Below are 23,975 nucleotides of genomic sequence, written 5' to 3' on the forward strand. Positions count from 1 at the left end.
CTCGGCGGGGCCGGGCGGGGCAGGCCGGGCGGCGGGGGCGGGCCAGAGGCCCGAGGCCGCGCCTCCGTCCCTCCCCCCGCCCGCGCGGAAGATGGCCGAGGAGGCCGGGGGCCGGGGCTCGGGGGCGCGGCGGCGTCCCCGGCTCCCCGCACCCCGCCCGGCCTGCCGCTGCGCCGCCTCGCCCCTGCAGGCCGCGGGGACGCGCCCCAGGAGGGGGAGGGTGGGCCGGATTCGAGGGGCTGGGAAGGGACGGTCCCCTGGGCGGGGCGCCCGGAAGCCTCTGGAGCCAGCGCGCCCCGGGAGCCCTCAGGGATGCTGAGGGGCGGCGGGAGATGCGCGCGGAACTGTGGCTCTTTGGGGCGAGTGGGCAGAGACCCACCCCCCTCTGAAATCCACTGAAAAGTGAAAGGCTCCACCGGGCGCACAGGTATAAAGCGTTGATGTCATTTTAGCGGATCAGAAGCCCGAGCCTCCAACTGAGAAATCCTGTTATAGGAAGTTCCTAACCTAGGCAGACAAGAGAGCCCTGCTGTGGTTTACTTGGTGCAAGGCTGAAAAACAAAACCAAAACCAAGAAAGGACACCAGTGGGCATCCTCGGTTAATGTGTTTATTTGATTCATTGTTTCATTCATCGCACTGAGCGCCTTCCCGCCAGCCTAGGCTGGGCACAGGGGTAAAGCCAGAACAGGGCCCCTGCGGCTTGAAGTCTACAGCCTAGTGGGAAAGCTTGTCATTAATCAAAGAAGCATGCTATTAAAGAAATAATTAAAAACGGAATATGGAACTTTGAGGAATTGATCCCTTCCAGTCTGTTCCCTTTCCTTCCAAAGGTAAAACTTTATTATAAGATTGAGCTGACTTTGGTAAATTACACATGTCCTCACCCCAAGATTCTGGAACGAACTGCAGGGTGGTAGTGCCTGGATCTGACGAAAGCTTTTGCTGACTGCTCATTCCAGGCCATGGCCGTTGTTAGCTATCTGCATCTTTATGTGTCGTGCACAGTGCATCACCCACCACTGCTCTTTCCCCACTTGATCGCCTCTGCTCTCTCTTTTCTACTGTCTTCTCACAGGGCTGGGGACTTCAAACCAGATTGTCTTGGACTTCTGCACTCATACCCCCTCAGGGGAACATCAGTAGATATCCTTCAGCAAAGGCCTGAAGAGGAAAAGTGATGGCTGGTGTAGAATAAATGACATTCTACTTACACTTCTGCCATTGGTTGGTCCCCCCCCCCCAGTTTGAAAACAGGAGGCAAACTAGACACTTCACACTGCTGCCCTACCTCCATGCTCTGATGACAATTCATCCCCTGCCCCCCCCCCCCCATCACCACCTTGGGCCAAGCCAGCGGAGTCTCACACCCAATTTTTATCCCTTCATCCCCTCCAATCCATTCTCCAGCTGGAGTGACTTCCTAAAATAAATCCGATGATGTCACTCAACTCTGAACAGCTGTTTAAGTGAAGACTTGCCTGAGGATGCCGCTGGACTCCCTACTTGACCCCATGACCACTGAGATCTGGCCCTCCTGATTCCTCAGCTCTAGGCTCCCAAGAAGAGCCCCTAAACACTAAGCGGTATTGGATTCTCCAAATTCCTCAAATGACAATGCTCTCTTAAACTACTTCTGCTGGCCCAGAATTCTCACCACTCAGACATTCTCAAACATTAGTTTCAAAAATCACCCACCTTCCTGACAAGTTTGCCCTTCCCTCTCACCCCCACCCCCTCAACCCCTACATGAGGTTAAGGGCCCCATCTGATCGTGCCTGCCAAGCCCAGTATATCCCCACTATCTGTTATCTACCCCTTTAGAAATTCACATAGTGCCTGTTATAGGGTAATGATTCAATACAGTGAGTAAATGAATGAGTGAAAGAAAAAAAAGCCTTCCTCCACGAAACTTTATTTGGATTCTCATTGCTCTAGTTCCTTCATTCATTTTCAGATGTTCTTAAAACTCCTACCATGAGCCAGCCATTGTGCTAGATGTCGAGTATTCAGGGGGATCAAAGTCATACCTGGCCCTTGCTCTCATGGTGCTCATGCTAGCACCTCAAAGAGCTGCACAGGTAATCAGGATATCCTGGGCACCTCAGACCAGAGAAGGCCCCTGTGGGAACTTCCTGGAATGTGGACTTCATTTCATTGCAAGACTGACAGGCACTGGCCTTTGCACAACAGAACTGAAATAGGCAGGAAAGACAGATGGACAATTACAAGACAGTGGGGGAAGTGTGATGTGCTATGAGGGGCAAGAAGGCTTATCTGGGGAGAGGTTCTAGAAAAACAAAATGAACAGTGGAAAATCACGCTTCATGATGAGACATGTTGAAACAATGGCTCACAAGCTACCATAATAATTAATTTCTGGCCAATGTCTTTGGCTCTTCTCTCTGTGGATCATCTAGCACTTGTACAAAATTGACAAATAAGGAGGAACTTAACCTCATTTGGATCACTAGGAGCGGTGAGGAGGCTGAGAAGGAGCTCCTCTTTGGGTTAAAATGCCGGATTTGTTTTCCCAATGTTGACTAAAGCCAAGAAAGCAGGCCTGGCTCAGCACTCCAGTGAGCGGCGGAAGCCTCTGAGTCAAGAGGGCTGTTGACACCCACACCAGCAGGAGGCTGAGTCATGCTCACCTAGACTGGAGGCAGAGCTGTCTTCTTTCTAGCAAAGCTAAACTTTGGATGATGTCTAAAAGTAATAATTAGACAACTTCGTTCTCATAGAAGCAGCATCCATGGGGAACCTGGGTGGCTCAGTCAGTTAAGCATCTGCCTTTGGTTAAGGTCATGATCCCGGGTTCCTAGGTTTGAGCACCTCCTCTGGAAGACTACTTATCCCTCTCCCTGTGCTCCTCCCCCCACCCCACTTGTGCTCTCTCTCTCCCTCTCAAGTAAATAAATAAAATCTTAAAAAAAAAATAGAAGAAGCAGAATCCATGTGTGCACATACACACTGGCTCCCCATTAGCCTGCACCTGGCCCATGGAACTGCTAGAAACTTCCGGGTTGTTCAACTGCCTTCTGGATATTTGTCCAGACATTAAAGGATTGATTCAGGCAGAAATAACTTTGAACCTCTCAAATAGAGAAATATTTAATTTGTCTGATATACCTCAATTAAAAAAATGTATAGACGAAAACAAAAATAGATTTTTCCCAAACTTTTTTTGGTTTTCCATATCTGTAGGGAGAAGAATTTCGTGGTTATGAGCTTGAACTCTGGAGTGAGACTGTCTGGGTTCAAACGCTGGATCCTCTTCTGGCTTTGTGATCTTCGGCAACTTGTTGAACCTATCCGTGCCTCAAGCTTCTCATCTGTATGAGGACAATGACAGCACCTACTTCCTAGTGTTAAATGTTAAATGCATGAATACACCATGGTTCATTGATTGTAAGTCATGCATTTTTCACATTTAGTATTTCTGAAGTTGAGGTGCATTGTACAGTTGATCGTGTGGCAGTTTGATTGTCTCAGGGCTGTGTAAAATAATGGTGCATCTTGTAATCAGTGTTGTCTTAGATGTGATGAAAATCAGGATACAAAAAAGATCTTAGAAAAGTGCATAGCAAAAAAAAAAGGAAAAGTGCATAGCACACAGAAAATACTAATAAGTATTTAATAGATTATAGATGTAAAATATAAATATAGCTGCTCTAACTTCATCAGACACAATCCATATAGCTCATTTTAAAACAGTTGTCCATGTTGGCAATGGCAATGGCAGATAATGACATGACTGACCCATTTGCCAGGAAAGAGAGAAGTCGTTCTTAACACCTGGCTTGGGGTCGGGGGGAGACATCTGATATCCGTCCCCGTGTCACAGCAAGATCTCGGAAAAATACATATCTGAGAGCTGTTGAGACATGAGTACCCTGAATGGGCTAATGATGTGGCACCCCTCGAGGTCAATATTCTTTATCTAATTATTTATGGGAGAGACTGGGGGCTCTGACACATAGCAGAGAAGTAGGATCTCTGACAGCGGGGCTCAGCAATCCAGCTGTGGCTCCAAACCTACAAACACCAGGGAGCACACCACAGCTGTTGAGTTCACTACCATCGTTAGAAGGATAGTGACCATCCAGCTACTCAGGAGGGCCCTCTGGAGATTTTTACACCCCTCCCCAAGTGGCTCATCAAAGTATTGCTTTCCAATCATACACAGCACTCTCACCAAGAGAATGTTCAGTCAATAAATATATATATTTATTTTATTATTTATATTTTATTTTATATAATTTTTTATATAATTTATTTTTATATAATTTTATATAATATTTTATTATTTATTTATAAAATAAATATATATATTTTATATTTATATATATTTATATATTTTTTTTCAATAAATATATATATCATCACGTTTCTGGTAATGCCTTAGCGAACCTTGTACACTTATCCTATGAGTGACTCCAATGCCTCTTCCCACCAGCTGTAATTCAGCTCAACTTCTGGGCCTCAAAAGGCCCAGATGACAGGCAGGCAGACATAAGTGGGTGTTGTGTATTTAGAGAGGGAATCAAAACAGCCTCTCTTGCCTTTGGTTTCTTGATGATTACATGTTCTCTTTTAAAATGTATTCAACTGTCAATGTGAGAATGCAGAACATTCTGTGTTAAACTTTCATTATTTTGTATTTTCTTCATTGGGAATAATTTGTATATTTCTACTTATCTAGAACAAATGTATAATTCCTTTGTATTAAGACAGTTAAAAAAAAAAAGAACTTTCCAACAGCAATCAGAAAAAAGAAATAAAGACATCCAAATTGTTAAGGAAGAAGTAAAATTCACACTATTCGCAGATGACCTGATACTATATAAACGAAACCCTAAAGACTCCACCAAAAAATTACTATAACTGATGAATGAGTGTGGTAAGGTTGCAGGATACAAAATCAATGTACATAAATCTGTTGCATTTCTATACACAAATAATGAAGTAGAAGAAAGAGAAGTTAAGAAAACAATCCTGTGTTACAATTGCACTAAAAATAATAAAATATCTAGAAATAAACTTAAGAAAGGAGGCAAAAGATCCATATTCTGAAAACTATAAATCACTGATGAAAGAAGTTCAAGATGACACAAATGGAAAGATATTCCATGCTCATGGACTGGAAGAACCAATATTGTTCAAATGTCCATACCACCCAAAGCAATCTAAAGATTTAATGCATCTCTATCAAAATACCAACAGCAGTTTTCACAGAACTAGAACAATCTTAAAATTTGTATGGAACCACAAAAGACCCTGAATAGCCAAAGCAGTCTTGAAAAAGAAAAACAAAGCTGGAGGTAACACAATTCCTGATGTTAAATTATATGACAAAGCTGTAGTAATCAAAATAGTATGGTACTGACGCAAAAATAGGCACATAGATCAATGGAACAGAGTAGAAGGCTCAGATAAAGCCACAGTTACATGGTTGATTAATCTTCCACAAAGGAGGCAAGAATATAAAATGGGGAAAAGAGAGTCTCTTCAAAAAATGGTGTTGGGAACACTGGACAGCAACATGCAAAAGAATAAACCAGGACCACTTTCTTATACTGTACACAAAATAAACTCAAAATGGATTAAGGACCTCAATGTGAGACCTGAAACCATAAAAACCCTAGAAGAGAGCACAGGCAGTAATTTCTCTGACACTGGATGTAACGGCATCTTTCTAGATACGTCCCCTGAGAAACAAAAGCAAAAATAAATTATTGGGACTACATCAAAATGAAAAGCTTCTGCGCATCAAAGGAAACCACCAACGAAACTAAAAGGCCACCTAAGGAATGGAAGAAGATATTTGCAAATGACATATCCAACAGAGGGTTAGTATCCAAAAGATATAAAGAACTTATACAACTCATCACCAAAAGAAACCAAATAATCCACTTAGAAGATGGGCAGAAGACATGAACAGACCTTTCTCCAAAGATAGCCACAGACCCATGAAAAGATGCTCAACATCACTCATCATTGCAAAGCAAAACCAAAATGAGATATCACCTCACACCTATCTGAATGACTAAAATCAAAACCACAAGGGGCGCCTGGGTGGCTCAGTCGTTAAGCGTCTGCCTTCGGCTTAGGGCGTGATCCCAGAGTCCTGGGATCGAGCCCCATGTGGGGCTCCTCCGCTGGGAGCCTGCTTCTCCCTCTCCCACTCCCCCTGCTTGTGTTCCCTCTCTCGCTGGCCGTCTCTCTCTCTGTCAAATAAATAAATAAAATCTTAAAAAATTAATTAATTAATTAAATAAAATAAAAACCACAAGAAACAACAAGTGTTGGCAGGGATGTGGAGAAAAAGGAGCCCCGGTGCACTGTTGGTGGGAATGCAAGCTGGTGCAGCCACTGTGAAAGGCAGTGCGGAGGTTCCTCAAAAAATTAAACATTGAACTACCTTATGGTCCAGTAATCACACTACTGGGTATTTACCCAAAAAAATACAAAAACACTCATTTGAAGGGATATATGTACCCTATGTTTATTGCAGCATTATTTACAGTAGTCAAATAATGAAAGCAGCCCAAGTGTCCATCAATAGATGAATGGATAAAGATGTGGAGATTTATACAATGGAATATTATTCTGCCACAAAAAAGAATGAAATCTTGCCATTTACAACAACATGGATGGAGCTAGAGGGTATAATGCTAAGCAAAATAAGTCAGTCAGAGAAAGGCAAATACCATATGGTTTCACTCATATATGGAATTTAAGAAACAAAACAAATAAAGGGGAAAAAAAGAGACAAACTGAAAAACAGACTCTTAACTATGGAGAACAAACTAGTGGTTACCAGAGGGGTGGAGGGTGGGGGGATGGGTGAAACAGGTGAAGGGGATTAAGAGTACACTTATTGTGATGAGCACCGGGTGTTGTATGGAAGTGTTGAATCACTACATTGTACATCTGAAACTAATGTAGCACTGTATATTAACTACACTTAAATTTAAAAAAAAAACTTTCCAGGAAAAAAAGAAACTGAAGTTCTATTAACATTTTTATAACAGAAAGAAAAGTTAGAAAACTAGAATAAACAATTGTATACACAGCATGATCACACTGAGTGAACATATGCAAAAAATAAGGGACTGGGAATTCACCAATTGTCTCTGCATAATGGGATAAGTAAAATCATTTTATTCTATTTTCTCATAGTTTAAATTTTAAATAGAGAAAATACCTTACAAGAGGAAAAAGGAAAAATGAGAAAACACTTTTTCTTTTTTAAGAGAGAGAGAGAGAGAGCAATCATGGAGGGGTGGGGAAGGGCAGAGGAAGAGGAAGAAAGGGAGAGAATCTTAAGCAGACTCCATGCTGAGCATGAAGCCCATTGGGGGCTCAAACTCACGACCCTGAAATCATGACCTGAGCCGAAATCAAGAGTTTGATGCTTAACGGACCCAAGAAAACACATTTTTAAAGCAAATAATATTAGGAGTGCCTGGATGGCTCAGTCGGTTGTGTCCGACTCTCGGTTTCAGCTCGGGTCATGATCTCAAGGTCATGAGTTTGAGCCCCCAATAGGCACCGTGCTCAGTGTGGAGTGTGCTTAAGGTTCTGCCCCTCCCCACCCCCACCGCTCCTGCACACCCTGCCCACATACTCTCCCTCTCACTCTCTCTAAAAAAATAAACAAAACAAATAATATTAAATTTAGAAACCACTAAATTTAGTAAGTATAAATTTAAAAAAAACTCTCAGAAGGATTTCCTTTCCACTAGTTGTTCATAGATCATCAAGTCACATGGTCATTCTTCTTTATAATACAAACGTGACTTGAAGGCTCTGATGAAGCAAGAAGACCCAAATCCACACTGTCCAGATGTGGATAAACTGCTTGGCTTCATTGTCTTGCCTAACAAGACAATTCAATATTCTTACTAAATTAATATTAATGTTTTTGATGTTAATATTATCTAGTATTTGCGGTAGTCTGTTCGGGTTGCTGTAACAAAATACCACGCACTACATGACTGGTAAACAGCAGATATTGATTGTTCACAGTTCTGGAGGATGGGAAGTCCCAGATCAAGGTGCCGACAGACTCGGTGAGTGAATTTCATCACATCTAAGACACCACTGATTATCAGATGCACTAAGACAATTAAACTATTCCACATTCATGCTAAAACCCAAGAGGATCGTGGTTTGTAATCACCTTCCTTTGATTTGTCTAAAAGGGCTTTATTGAGAAAAATGGAAAGGAGCAATAAGAACCATGACATTGGCCATAGCCATCGAACTGTCTCCCTTGGCTTGTTGGCTCGTTTCCCTACGTCCTAATTTTTGCCACCAGTGGTGATTAAGTGGCATCATTTTTACCAAACAGTATTATTGCTTGTCTCGACATGAAGATGCCTTTCTTGATGCTTTGTGTCCCTGCCCGCATCCCCCAAGAGTTCTGCCTACACTTCCGATGGCATTTAGACTGTGGACTTGGGTCCCGGATCTCTCGAAGGCCTGTCCCCCCCATCTTGCCCAACACTGAGTGAGCCCCTTGCTCTTGCAGCAAGTTCTGCTATTAAAGTCCCTGGGCATTTGAGGCCTTGTCTTGGCTTTATTAATCTGCTCCACATGGACCCAGGGCCCAACAATGAGGGCATCTGTTGCAGTTCTAATATTAGCAACAAACACAAGTCACATCATCTTGTATAAAGAGAATATTGAGGGAGAAACATTCGGTCACTAGCAGAGACGTGGCAGCATAAAACAAGGACCTCTGTCAACTGCTGGGCTGTCTGTTATTCAGGGAGAGAAACAGAGGAAGAGAGAAGAGTCAAGAGGATAAATCTTCCCCTCCTCCCTTCTGTTCTGCGGTCCTAGGGAAATGCACATACTCTGCACAACTTCTGCACCGTCTGGCCCCAGGGCGGGCAGAGAGGTGCGCTGGGACCCTAGGAGGACAGAGGTCTGAGACGGGGAGTCAGAAGCAGCCATGCTTAGGTCTAGGCATGCAGAAGGTGTGCAGAGGATGTACTGAGCTAACGAGTCATCTGAATGACACACCTTGGGTCACATGACTTAGAGGACTCCAAGCATCTCACCTCTTTTACCAGTTCTGAAGGTAAGGTGACATCATCTAAGTTAGCTGCCATGATTGTGGGACACCTGCTGTTAAAACAGAGATCAATGGGCCACCTCTGGCTTCCAGAAATGTTTCATTTGGCCTTCAGGGCTTCTAGATTTTGTAATTAGCTGCCAAATTTTAAAAAGCTGAAGATTTTTTCCCTAAAATTGCAAGTTGCCAGCTACTCTGGGAAATTCAAAAAATGGCAGTCCCCTGACCCTCATTCCCACAGAACGATAGAGGGCAGGTCCCAGGGAGAGTCCCTGGTCTTACTGCGGGCCATACACCATCATCTCCACAGTACCACTCACTTAGAAAACTCTCACGAGCCCAATGAGAGTATGAATTTTCCACCAGGGGTCAAGGGTCTCATGGGAAAAGATCTGGAGATCTCTGGCCATGTTTTCTCCAACCAAGCAGCCTCTGGGTACCGTGAGCAGTGGGCAGGAACGGATGGATAGAGAAGGACCACACCAAAGAAATACAAACTCCCACAGCTGAAAAGCCAAGCCCCATCCACATAGTGACTTGAATGAAGGGGATGGTGGGAGCCATCACAGCCTGAACACCATGACCCGCAACAAAGAGAAACAGAAACGTTGGCCAAGAAGCCTGCACAGAGCCTTGTCACATGTGCTGTTCCCTGGAATGAAGACAGGAATGGCGGGGGCAGGGAAAGAAGAATGTGTCCTCTCTGCATCCCTCCCTACTTCCACTGGGCCCGAAGAGAAAGAAAACAAACCAGAACTCACTGGCACTTGCTGAAGAAACCGAACTCCCATCCACCCCTGCAGCCTAACTCCCCGTGGACCGAGGGCTAGTTGGGTGGTCCTCATCTTGGCTGTACAAGGGCGTTTCCCAGGGAGATTTCAAAATTTTGTACTCCTGACATTAAAATGAAATTGGGGGAGTAAGGGGAGGGCATCCAGACATCAGGATGTTTCAGATATGATTCCAATGGGCTGAGAACCAGTCCGCTGGAGCAGTGCCTCTCAGCCTTAAACTTGCCCGTGACTCACCTGGGATCTTGTTAAAATGCAGATTCGGAGTCATAGGTCTGGGCTGCAGTCCGAGCTTCGGCCTTTCTGCCAAGCTCAAAGGCCATGTCCATACTGCGGATCCAGAGCATGCTTTGAGTGACAGGAAGCCAGGGCCCTTTTCCTTTGTCATTCTATTTTCAAGTATTTTAGCAAGAGAAACTGAAGGCCTGTCTCCTCCAAGTCTGAAATGATAGTAATAGCAAAAAAATAATTAAAAGTAATAATAATGTTATTAAAGCAATACAAAATAAGAACATCAGTAATACCAAGATTTTGTTGCATGCCTTTTTTTTTAAGATTTATTTATTTATTTTAGGACACCTAGGGGGCTCAGTCGGTTAAGCATCAGCCTTCAGCTCAGGTTGTGATCCCAGGGTCCTGGGATCAAGTCCCGCATCGGGCTCCCTGCTCCTCAGGACCTGCTTCTCCCTCTCCCTCTGCCTCACACTCCCTGTCTCTTGTGAATAAACAAATAAAATCTTTCAAAAAAATAAAGATGTATGTACTTATTTTAGAGAGAAAGCACACAAGCGAGTAGGGAGAGGGGGCAGAGGGAGAGAATCCTCAAGCCGACTCCCCACTGAGTGCGGATTCCCTTCATCGTCGCCAGGCTCGGTCCCACAACCCATGAGATCACGACCTGAGCCAAAACCAAGAGTCGGTCACTCAACCAACTGAGCCACCCAGAAGCCCCTGCTGTGTGCTTTTTTGCCAAACACTGGTGATGTTACGTTTTTAAAAACACATATTCAACAAGAAGTTGTGACTAGCTTGTTCTTAACTTCGAGCTGGTCACTCCTGAGTGTTTTACTCACAGTGACTTATGTGATCGTCACGATCCCTCTTGTGGGTACTGCTATTATCGTTTCCATGTTCGGGAAGAGGAAGCTGAAGCAGAGACCAGGCAGCTCACCAAGGTCACGGTTTGTAAGCGTAGTGCGGGCTGTGTGCTGGTAACCACCCTGCTAGACCGTCTCTCCAGGCAGCTGGGGCCTCAGACTTGTGAGTCACCTGCTCGTGGTCACACTAATGAGTGGCAGAGCTGGGCTTCAAATCTCCGTCGGCTTGACTCTGCAGACTGACCTCTTGGAAGAAAAAATGAATGATGTGTATAACCTGCAAGTCGGTGTTCTTGGCACACTGCCAATGCAGTAGCTGTGTTTCCTGGTGTCTTTAGCTCTTTCTTTTACCTTTCTTCTAGATAGTCGGCGTGAACTGTAGATAAGCAGTTTAGGGATGTCTTTGTCTATTCGGGCTGCTATAACAAAATACTATAAACTGAACTGTAGACAAGCAGTTTGGGGGTGTCTTTGTCTATTCGGGCTGCTATAACAAAATACTATAAACTGGGTGTCTTAACATTTATTTCTCAGAGTTCTAGAGACTAGATGTCCGAGATCAGGGTGCCAACATGGCTGTGTTCCTGGTGAGGGCCCACTTCCTGGTTTCCAGACCGCCACCTTCTTGCTGTATCCTCAGATGGTGGAGACAGGAATCATCTCTCTCCGGTCTCCTCTTAGAAGGGCATTAATCCATTCATGAGGGCTTTACCCTCATGACTTAATCACTTCCCAAGGTCCCACCTGCAAATATCATCATACTGGGGATTAGGGTTTTAGTATATGAATTTTGAGGGAACACGTTCAGTCCATAGCCGGGGGTGGGGAGACAGAATGGAACACAGGGAATGGAACTTAAATGACCCAGCTCCCTAAAGGAGCCAAGGAACGTCAATGTGATGGACAGAGGAAGGGAGGCCCTTCCTGACAGTAAGTTACATTCGCTTTCCAGAGTGAAGCAGCCAGAGGGGAAAACTCAAAGCCAGCCCCCTTCCCTCTGCAGAACCGGCGAGAAGGAATAGAAATGTCTTGAGCAGTCCTTGTTTTCCCCAAACGGTGGCATGTGTCCATTTGTCAGGCACCATTGAGAAAAAGCAAGCAAGAGGGCTGCCATGTGCCCAGGGACAGACAGAAACAGCTCTGAGAGCCCCACGGGGCTTTGGCCCTGAACTTGAGGCTGTGCACTCCCCAAAAAAGTTCCATCTCTGAAGGAGCTCTAACACCAGCATCTTGGGGAGAGCCTGGATATTGTTATGGTTGCTGAGAAGCAGCTGTGGCATGGAGAAACTGCCTATTGCTTGTCTGTGTCTCCGGGCAGATCGTAAGTTCTGTATTATGTTGTTTCCTGAGTACCTAGTACAGTGCCAGTCAGTGATGGTGCTTAACAATGTTTGTTGAGCGCATGAATGAATGAATTGTATTTGGAATATGAGACATGGAGCTAATTCTCTGGCTCTGCAAGTTATTTCAACACCCTAGCTTAGAACTGGATATCTTATTTTGAAACATAATTAATACGAAAGCAATGATGCTGTCATAGAGACTGTTCATTGATTTTAGCTGTTTCTTATGATGCTAACCCTTTTCTCAATTCTATCGATTGTTTAGAGTCATTTAAATTTCATTCAACCAACAATACTCATTGAGTTGTCACCACACAGAGAAAACCAAGAGAGATAATAACTAACTGTACTAATCTGGTGTAATCCACAGGATAAACCAGAGGTGAAATAAAGTTCTTAGGGCCCTAGGGGGTCATAGGTAAGTACAGTGGAGGTGATATCACCACAAGAGAAGGACAGTTAGGCCAACTGGCTCCTAAGGAGCTTCTCAGGAAGAAGAAACGTACTCAGTAGACCTTTGACATTCACAGGGAATGGATCCTGACATCTTCGCCAATTCCTAATGTTGGTGCTTTCCTGAATATTAACCTCATCTGGATCTGGGATTTTCCTGTGCGTAGCCTCACTCTAAATCTACCAGTTGTTCAACTCTCACACCTGATCGTCCACCGTCTAGCTGTTTTGCTNNNNATTCCTGCTGCAGGTGCCCGAGGAGCGAGGTGTCTCCTTCCTTCACACTAGCTTCATAGCTCTCTGCATTATTCAAATGTGGGCCTCAGCAAAGCTCCAGAATATTGACTGCACGCCATTCCTCTGAGTTGCTCCTAAGTAGCGGAAATGGCTGTTAACTTAGGGACTGCCAGGGACCCGCTGTGTCTGCTGGAGCCCAGCTGACGACAGAACAAGGCTTAAGTTCCTCCCATGAGTCCGACACACGTCGCGTGAATGGATACAGCAGGGAACCGAAACCTGTAGAGCTCCTGCTCTCAGGATTTGTGTTTGGTAGGGAAGACAGACCAGTTCCAGAGCTGGCTGTGAATTACGAATGATTTCAAAGGTTCTCTGGTCCCCAAATTCTTCTATCGCCAGCTTCCCTAGAACACCAACCACCATCATCACTGGGTATCTTCTAGAGTGGCGGGCATGAAGTGAGTTAGGGTATTCTGTGCCTATCCCCCAGTCCGGATCCCTGCCGAGACTCCCGCTCCCCCGCTGCCGCTCTCCACTCTCCTTTGCTGATCTGTGAGCACAGTGATGGTGCTCCCACCTCAGGGCACTTACATGTATTGTCCCTCAGCCTATAACGGTGCCCCCACTCCCGCATCCTCATGGCACACGTGAAGACCACAGCCCCAAGAGACCGTCTCAAGGTCTCTTCCCATAGCCCTAAAAAGGCTACCCTATCAACTATAGTAGCCCTGTCACCTTCTAACCCCTTACTCTGCTTTTACTTCCCTTATAGCCCTTAAGACTACTTGACATGTTACTGTATGTCACTTTTTTTAAAAAAATTTTATTTATTTAGTTGTCAGAGAGAGAGAGTAAACACAAGCAGAGGGAGCGGCAGGCAGAGGGAGAAGCAGACTCCCCACCAAACGGGAAGCCCAATGTAGGACTGAATCCAGGTCCCCGGGATCATCACCTGAGCCTAAGGCAGATGCTTAACTGACTGAGCCACCCAAGCATCCCTGTATGTCACTTTTTAAAATGAGAATCTAAGCTCCAGGAGAGTTGAAAATTTGCCTTTTTCACTGTTGTGTCCCCAATTCCGAGAACAGTGCCTGCTACACAGTAATTGCCCAGTAACATGCTGACTGACTGACTGCCTGGGCCCTGAAAGGGCCATCACACAGGATGCGAATCTTTTGAGAAGAGGCTGTGAGAGATGGGACCGAGAAAAGATGCTCCCTGAGGACTACAGGCCTGGATGTAGAGCTGGTCTGGGCAGGGGCCCTGAACATTAGGGCACAGGATCCTGGAGGCCAGCAAACCAGGGGTGAGGAAAGGAAATGCAGAAACCCGACAACACAAATGTTGGGTTTGCTAGAGTGGCCCCTCCAAAGCATACCCTTCCCCCCCAGGGCTCAGCTCCGCTCCTCCCCAGTCCTCCCTGAAATCGCTTATCTTTGTAGTACCCGCCACTTACTGAGGGTATAGTGAGAAGGGTGTCGCTAGCACCCCGCAGTGAGGGGCAGTGCGGGACGAGAGCATGTAAGGAATTTCAGGGTGAGAGGCTGGTGTGCAGCATGGGACAGCCAGGCTGCCGGAGTGAGAGGCTGTTCCTCACCCCGGTTCTGTTCAACTCCGATCGGTTTCCTTTAGGCTTATCTCTGTGGCCAATTCCTTGCAACGGTTTGTGGTTTCCTACTTCAAGTGATGAGAGGTAACCCAAATACTGGGGGAGAAAGCAACTTCAAATCCATACATAGCTACAATCCAGTGAAATAAATATCGTGCTGCAGGCCTTTCTGAATATCTGGAAAGGACTCCGTTCACACACGGAGACAGAAACGGTGTCGTGGTTACTCCTTCTGAACAATGCAGTGTCCAGATAGACAAAGCCATAACTGAAGCATTTTAATAAGTATAACAGGAGTCCCGAGACCCAAACACCAACCTCTGCAAGTAGTGGATGTGTCCGGCTTCTCCTGTCCGTCTCACAAGTTTGGGCTTGTAGGTAATAATGATACCAGCTAATATTTCTTTAGCACAAGTTATGTTCACACTGGCCTGAGCTGGTTGTGGCCGCCTCGAGCACAGGTGCAATGTGCTAACAGCTGCCTTTGCCTAAGGAGGGAAGTGGAGAGTCAGAGGAAAGAGCCGATTTATTGACAGATTACTCAACACATCAGTGTAGGAGTCTGAAAAAACGTTGGGTCTTCTGGGTCTTGAGCCGGGCTGAAATCTTGACCTTGCCTTAGTAAGATTACAACAGGGCCAAACATGACAAGGAGTGGAATTCGCAAACAAGCATATGTGACCTTTTGTACAAATACGTGGCAGATCATGAGAAAAAGAAAGAAGTTTTCTACCAGGAAAAATAATGGGTGGAGGAGAGTTGGGCATTTTCTTACAAAGCTAAATATACTTTTACCATGTGGTCCAGCAACTGCATTCCTTGGTATTTACCCCAATGAGCTGAAACTTCCATCTACACACACAAACTTGCACAAGAGTCTTTAGAGTAGTTTTATTCATAACTGCCGAAACTTAGAAGACGCCCTTCAGCAGGCGAGTGAATAAATAAACGGTGTACGTTCATACAATGGGATATTATTCGGCACTAAAAAGAAAGGAGCTATAAAGCTACAAGACGTGGAGGAAACTTAAAGTAAATGACTAAGAAAGAAGCCAGTCTGAAAGGGTACATATTGTATGATTCCAACTAGATGACATTCTGGAAAAGGCAAAACGCTGGGGTCAGTACAAAGATCAGTGGTTGCCAGGGGTTTGGGAGGAGGAAGAGAAGATCAGGCAGAGCACAGAGGATTTTTAGGCACTAAAACGATTCTAAGCGGCACTCTAAGGGTAGACACACGCCATTGTACATTGGTCACAATGAACACCTCCAAGAGTGAACCCTGAGGGAACTATGTAACTACAGACTCTGGGTGATAAGGATAGGTCAGTGCAGATTCATCAATTCTTTTTTTTTTTTTTAAGATTTTATTTATTTATTCGAAAGAGTGAGGGAAAGAGAGACAGAGAGCACGAAAGGGAGGAGGGGCAGAGGGAGACAGGGAGAAACAGACTCCCCGCTGAGCGTGGAGCCTGAACGGGGCTGGATCCCAAGAGCCGGAGATCAGGACCCGTGCCAAAGGCAGAGGCTTAACCGACCGAGCCACTCAGGCGCCCCCAGCTTCATCAACTCTACCAACTGTACCACATTGGTATGGATGCTGGTGGAGGAGGCTGGGAAGGAGTATATGGAAGTCTCTAAATAAATAAATAAATAAATAAATAAATAAATAAATAAAGTCCATTAATTAAAAAAAAGTCATGGGTAAGCCTGTGAGGGGGGTGCTGAGGGCAGCCGTAGAACCAAGCAGCTGAGAAAGTATCCGTCGCGCGTCCTTGGCCTCGCGCTTGCCCTAGACGCAACGAGGGTGTGTGCCACACTCCCAGACAAACCGAGCAGCTCCTGCGTGTCCGCGGCCAGGACATGCCGCAGTCTTGCACAGAGCTCTCGCACTGTAATTTTGGTGCAGAGAACATCAGTGAGTGCTTGCTGCAGCTCACCGACCAGAAGGTGGCAAAGCACAGGTCCAAATGACATTCTCTGACTCTAAGCCCAGTTCTCCCCTCTCAGTCACTACTAGCAAGGGAAAAACAGTGACTAGGGAAAGGTTTGCTTTATCAAATGCACCTTGCTTCAGAATCAGCTTTGCACATCTGCAGCCAGAGCGGGTACAGCGATGACCCGAGTTTGTGGACGGAGGGAAAGCATAAAGCCTCCTCCACAGCATGATGGTTTCTTTCCTTGACATCAAAAGGAAAGTCAGAAGGTACAGGGGAGGAGGTAGGGAAGATGAATGGATAGAGAATCATGATTACTCTCCAGGGTGACATCCTTCCCAGAATTTCCCATACCAAGGACAGCAGGCCATTTGTAATGGACAAGCAGAGTCCCGACATTAACGGGAGTCGCCCTGGGGAGTCACTGTCTGTGTGATGGTGAGGAAGGCTAGCCTGCGCAGGTCTGGAGTCAGGCCACAGCGATGCCATGTGGAGTGGCCCTGGCCCAGGCAACCTGGCTCAATTGTCACAGCCACCAGCTTGAACCAGCCTCATGCACCGGGTTTACTGGTGGGAGGGCTGAGGGGGCCAGCAGGTGCAGAAATGCGGAGGGGTCGGGGAGGCAAGCAGTGGGAGCAGCCGGAGTAGAAGGCATTATGCTCTCCAGGACTAGGGCCTCACTACGGTGCCTTTCATTTGCTAGCTGCCAGTCTGAGGATCCAGCTCCAACTCACTTCTTGGTGTCCTCACTGCAGTGCCTTGTGTCTTTTAAAGTTGTGTCTCATGTGGGGCACGATGTCCTATGTAACTGCTATGGAGTTTTCTCTCCCACAGGACGGACGGTCTTCCTTGGCCAGCGGCAAATCTCAGGGCCCCAAAGATGTGGTGTCACTCACTGTCCTGCGGCCCATCTTACAACAGAAGCCCAAACAGGAGGCACGCAGAGCCCACACAGCCCCACACATTGGACATTTCCAGACAGCAGAGCCTCACTCCACAGTTCTGATTGCATATTTAGAGAAACAAGTCCCCTCTAGACCCAGGCAGGCTTCCCCAAGACTCCTTCTTGTCTGCCGTGCATCCCAGGGACTAAGGTCCATCTCCCCACCTCTTCATGGCCACACCATCTCATTCTTCTGTCTCCAAGCCTGGCTGGAGAAAGAGAAAATCCCCTACCTCCCTATTTCGTTGCTGCTCCAGGAAAACAAAGGCTTCACTCCTTACAGCTGCAGGAGAGCAGAGGGAAGCAGCACACACACACACGCACACACACACACGCGCGTGTGCACACACACATCCAGTGCTTTACAAAGGTCTTGTCTTAATGTCATTCGTCTTTCAGCTCTCTGCCCAGATGGTAATTTTAGATGTCCTTTGAACTTTCTCTTCTATTTTTATTCTAAGAGTGCTCACCTAAAATCTTTCTTATTCTGACCCAGACTTTTCCAAAGGTGATGCAGAACCCATATTCCCAGGTGGTCCCTACAATCAAGATAAAATGTTAATTACTGTCAGTTGAGTATATGGTAGTATACGGTCATCACTGTTAAAAGATGGTTTAAAGCACTAGCTAATAAGATCCTCACAGCAATCTGTGAAGTGGGCATAGTGTCCCATTTTACAGACAGGAGTCTGAAGCTCTGAGAGGGTGAATTAACCTGCTCAAGTCCCATTACTTTTAGGGAGTGTCAGAGCTAGGATTTGAACCTGGTGGATGCCAAGCCTAATCTTTTTGACCACAACAAGCTCAGAGGTACAAAGGAAATCAGGAACTTAGGCTACTCATCGCCAGAGATCCAGAACTCAGCAGCATTCAGGAGCATTTTTGGAGAAGTCTGTCAGAAACATAATAGCGTTTTGCAAACTCCACTTTGGCCCAGTGCTGGAATGATTGTTAACAGCGTCAAGTGGTGGCACAAATGAGGCAACCAGGAAGGACTGGAAGGGACGGGAGGAAGCAAGGTCCAGGGGCCGTTCAAGGACTCTGAGCTGCGGAAGCCTTAGCACGATGACAGGTTGCAGGCCTCAGGTCCCCAGCATTGTCCTGGGGCGGGACTAGCCTCCAGGTCCCGAGCTGGGCACACTGTGCCCACCCAGGCGCATCTTGGCCCCGGGCCGGGGCAGCCGACTCCTGAGCCTCCTGTTCCTGGGGACTAGGACGAGGACAACGCCCCTGTCTGCCAGCTGGGCAGCTGGGTGGAGATTCCAGGCAGAACTCCCTCCAGGCACTCAGCTCCCAGGCTGCCCACACTCCTGCTCCAATGGTCCTGAATGGTTCCCAGCTTTCAGAGTTTTGATCATATAAAGAGCCATCGATTTTTAATGCCATAATTTGGTGGTTTGTATAAGCGTTTCTTTAAATATTTTTGCTCCAAATCCTCGTAATCCACCTATGCCTGGATCTGATACTTGGGCTTTTTTCCCACAGCTCGGCCTTTTCTTTCCTTGCATTTAGTGAACAGACTCCGCTCCCCCTTGCCCCCTGCTGGACAGGAGTGGCTATTGCAGCGGTATCAGACGTTCTGGTTTCCCATTTCTCAGCCAGGCCTGTTCTGTGCCTGAGTTTGGATTCCGTGTTCCCTGTAAGCAACGTATTTCTGAAATATTTAAATATTTTTCACGACTGGAGGAAATGTCATTATTGTAAAGCTTAGATTCTAGATGCCATGTTCCTGAGATGCTATGGTTTCAAATGAATAAGCATCAAAGTCTTACATCCCAAATCTGTTCTGGATATGGCTGAAGTTGCTGGAGGTCCACATGAAACCACCATCGCGAAAACGTAAGTATAAATCACTACAATGATAAAGCCTCTCGTATATGTCACGAACCACCGCCAATTCTAACGTGAACTCTTTAAGCAACTAAAATGATAAGGATACCTCCCAGTTTGCCAATTCGTTCAGAAACTAAATCCTATTTTCAGCAGTTTCTTGCACAAAGGAAATGGGATATTTTTTGGCTGGCATTTTAATCAAAAAATATTACTGAAGATAGACATAGTGGAAAGAATAATTTTATTCAATCAGCTGCAGTATAATTCCATTGCCCTCCGACCCATTAGACTTTAAATGTTCTTTTTCACTGGTAGTAAACCCCAGTTTGTTATCATCTCACTGAAAAAAAAAAAAACAGAAACAAAAAAAACTATTTGGGATAAAAATATTTCTTTCAACCTGAAGATGAAAAGGTACAAAAACCTACATGCTTAATAGTGTGAAGATTTGATGAAAATTTTTAAAATGTTCTTAATCACCAAACTAAAAAGTAAAGATTTAAAAAAAAAATTTTAAGATTTTATTTATTTATTTATTTATTTGACAGAGAGACAGCCAGCGAGAGAGGGAACACAAGCAGGGGGAGTGGGAGAGGAAGAAGCAGGCTCATAGCGGAGGAGCCCGATGTGGGGCTCAATCCCATAACGCTGGGATCACGCCCTGAGCCGAAGGCAGACGCTTAACGACTGTGCCATCCAGGCGCCCCAAGATTTAAAAATTTTTAAAAATTTTAGACACCATTTCAAATGTAAATAGTTCTTGCCCTAATCTCTTTTCCATGTTTGTTTGTTTGTTTGTTTTAAAGAACAAGGGTGGAGGAATAAACAATTGTCCAATAATATGCAATCCTGATTTCACACGAGCATTTTCCAATATCCGGAAATATGCTTTCCTCTTTGAATGAAACCTCAAAATGAAGTAGCATGAATTGATGGCTCTATGTGTTCTGTCAAAAATTGATTTCACTCAGCACTATTCTCATCCAATCCCTCAATATCGTTCAAAATCATTCATATCAAACTCTAGTTTACTCCTTCAATTTCCCCGAAAAATAAAGACTGCCTGATAAAATCTGTCTTTAAAACTTCTTTTTAAAAAGGTTTTATTTATTTATTTTATTTGAGAGAGAGAGCGAGAGAGCACGTGCAAGCAGGGGGTGGGGGGCAGAGGGAGAGGGAGAGAGAAAGAGAATCTTAAGCTGGTTCCACGCCCAGCATAAAGCCAGAGCTGGGGCTTGATCTCATGACCCTGAGGTCACAACCTGAGCCAAAACCAAGACACTTAACTGAGCCACCCAGGAGCACCTGTCTTTAAAACTTGAACATGACAGCATAGCAAAACTAGTTACCACCCATGACACAATTACTTAGTGTGTGTGTGTGTGTGTGTGTGTGTGTGTATTCATTTTTAATCCATGAGAAATAGAAACTCCATCTATCACAATTTCCAATGCAAAAATTAGAAAATGGTTCCACAACTGAAAAGCAAAAGCTTTAAACTTTTAACAGAGAAAGTTCTCCCTTTCTATCAATTTCACACATTTAACAAGGAAAAAAAACACAGAATAGTACATAGCCTATCTTCCACTGATCTGAAATCCCGATTTCAAATAAGACACTCCCAGACCCATAAAGTGTTTTCTCATTGGAGCCATTTTCAAAATGAAAAGGAATGGGGTGATAAGCATGTAACATTTTATTTATTTTATTTTTATTTTTTAAGTAAGCTCTATGCCCAAGGAGGGGCTTGAGCTTAGGACCCTGAGATGAAGAGTCACGGGCTGTACTGACTGAGCCGGCCACAAACCCGGCCGTAACACTCTAATTCAGTCAGCTGTATCCTAACCCAATCCCATGGCTCCTCACTGTAATTCAAGATAGAGTTAAAATTAAAAGCCACGAAAAGGTAGAACGGTAAGGATCCATAGAAAGTTTTGGTCAGGAGAGAGATGAAAAACTCTAGCTAGATGATTTCACTATATCATTGACTCAAATAAATAGGAATTGAGTGACTATAGTGCTTACGGTATCAAGGTAAATTCAATGGAAAACACATAAATGAATCAAAAGATGTTTCTTTCCATGGGGAAGATAAGACAAGTGCAGAATTAGCACTAATTGACAAGTTGGATTTGAATAATGACCGTAGTATTTACTAAATGGTGACCTTAAGCATTTTATCCAACTTTTCTATAATTTTATTTCTTCATCCATATAATGAGGTAAATAACACCCTCTACTATATAGGGTGATTTTCTGTATTAAATGATCTGCTGATCTTGATGCTTGGTATGGTTCCTGGCATATTGTCTGTGGGCCACAACCTATTATAGAGTGTTGCGGAAGTTCAGAGGAGAGCGGTCCAGTATAATTTAGGAACCTTCGTTAGTAAGTAGGGATCAAGGTCATCTGCCTCAAATTGAGAGGAGCGATAAAATGGAAGTTCTGGAAAAGGTAGAAAGTTTAAAATACAGTACACCTTTGAACAATGTGGAGGTTAGTGATGACAATACCCCACACAGTTGAAAATCTAATATAACTTTGACTCCTCCAAAACTTAACTACTGTTGACCAGAAGCCTTACTGATTACATAGTCAATTAACACATATTTTGTGTTATTTGTATTATATACTGAATTTTTACAGTAAAGTAAACTGAAGAAAATGTTATTAAGAGAATCAAAAGGAAGTGGGGCGCCTGGGTGGCTCAGTTGGTTAAGCATCTGAATCTTATTTTCAGCTCAGGTCTTGATCTCAGGGTCAAGAGATCGAGCCCCATGTTGGGCTCAGCACTGGGCAAGGAGTCTGCTTAAGATTCTCTCTCTTCCCCTTCCCCGCATCCCCTGCTCACACTCTCTCTCTAATAAGAAAAAGAGAGAGAGAGAGAATCAAAATGAAGAGAAAATACATTTCCAGTACTGCACTGTATTTATCGGAACAAATCCACAGATAAGTAGACTCTCAAAGTTTAAACTCACGTTGTTCAGGGTCAACTAACTGTAATGACTGTGTGCGGGTGACCACCAGACATAAACAAGAAAAACATGAAAGGTTACAAGCTTACCTCTTCCCTTTCTTAAATGATCTTTATCCTCACCCCAACTTAGTCACCCTGAGACCTGACTTCAAGAATCCTTAACCAGGGGCGCCTGGGTGGCACAGCGGTTAATCGTCTGCCTTCGGCTCAGGGCGTGATCCCGGTGATCTGGGATCGAGTCCCACATCAGGCTCTTCCGCTATGAGCCTGCTTCTTCCTCTCCCACTCCCCCTGCTTGTGTTCCCTCTCTCGCTGGCTGTCTCTCTCTGTCGAATAAATAAATAAAATCTTTAAAAAAAAAAAAAAAAAAAAGAATCCTTAACCAATACTGACTACCCTTTCAGTTTACATAAAATATACCCAATATTTTTTTTTTTTACCTAATTGAAAATCTCCAAATGTCTCGTTCTCTTGGTTCTCTCCTTTTTGCTACTCATTTTAGATGAACAACAAAGGTTTGATTGAATTTTTCTCCCAAGAAGTATCTGGACAGCACAGAGCCCTGCTAGGGTAGAGTAAGAGAAAAAAAAGAAAGATATAACTAGCCTCCCCCTTGGGTTTTCCCGGTATTTAATCATACCTACGAAAAAAAAAAAAGACTAATTTTGTCACTTCCCTTCTATCACTTAAAGTTCCAATATTTTGCTTTGGTTTGTATCTCTAATTCTATTTTAATTGCTGGTAGAAATGTCTCAAATATTTCTATCTTCAGCAAAATGCTGGCTTTGGGGCTAAAATAGCTAACTAGATAGAGAAAATGCTTTCATTTAAAGGAAGAGTTTCTTCATTGATTCTTACGTGGGAGTGTGTTTAAAACAAGGTGGAGTGTTGAATTTTGTCCAATGGGTAGCAGCATCCATGGAAATGGTCATATAACTTTTTTTCTTAGAACTATTAATAAGGTAAGTTATATTACCAGATTTTCTTATTTTAAACCATCCTTGCCCTCCTGCAATAAACCCTATTTGGTCATTATGTCATTTTTATAATGTAGTTACATCGTCTTAGCTAATTTTAATTTAAGACTTTTGCATGGATGTTCATAATGAACATTTGCCTAGTATTTGCTCTCATTATGCAACTTATTAGGTTTTCCTATCAATGTTGTTCTTGCTTTAAAACTTTGAATTTTTGGGGGGCATCTGGGTGGCTTAGTTGGTTAAGCATCTGCCTTCGGTTCAGGTCATGATCTAAGGGCCCTGGGATGGAGCCCCACATCGGGCACCCTGCTCAGTGGGGAGCCTGCTTGTCCCTCTGCTTCTGCCTCCCCCTGCCCCCCGCCAGCTCGTGCATGCTCCCGAGATTGCACTCTCTCTCTCAAATAAATAAATAAAATCTTTAAAAAAAAAAAACTTGAATTGTTTTCTTCTTTTTGAATGCCAGAAGAGATTTGGAAATACCTGCCTTGTAAAGGTCTCACCATTATGCTGTGAAAAATCATCTGGCACTAGTGATTTTGAAGAGGCAGATTTTTCAAATATGTTTCTATATTTCCTACATTGAAATTTATGTTTTAGATTTTCTTTCTTTTTTGAAATCAGTTTCAATCAATTTTTCCTAGAAAATTATCCATATTACCTGATCTTTTTGTTGATTTATTTGTTAGTTTGT

Source organism: Ursus maritimus, unplaced genomic scaffold, assembly GCF_017311325.1.
Source record: "Ursus maritimus isolate PB19 unplaced genomic scaffold, ASM1731132v1 scaffold_16, whole genome shotgun sequence".
In the NCBI taxonomy this organism is placed as follows: Eukaryota; Metazoa; Chordata; class Mammalia; order Carnivora; family Ursidae; genus Ursus; species Ursus maritimus.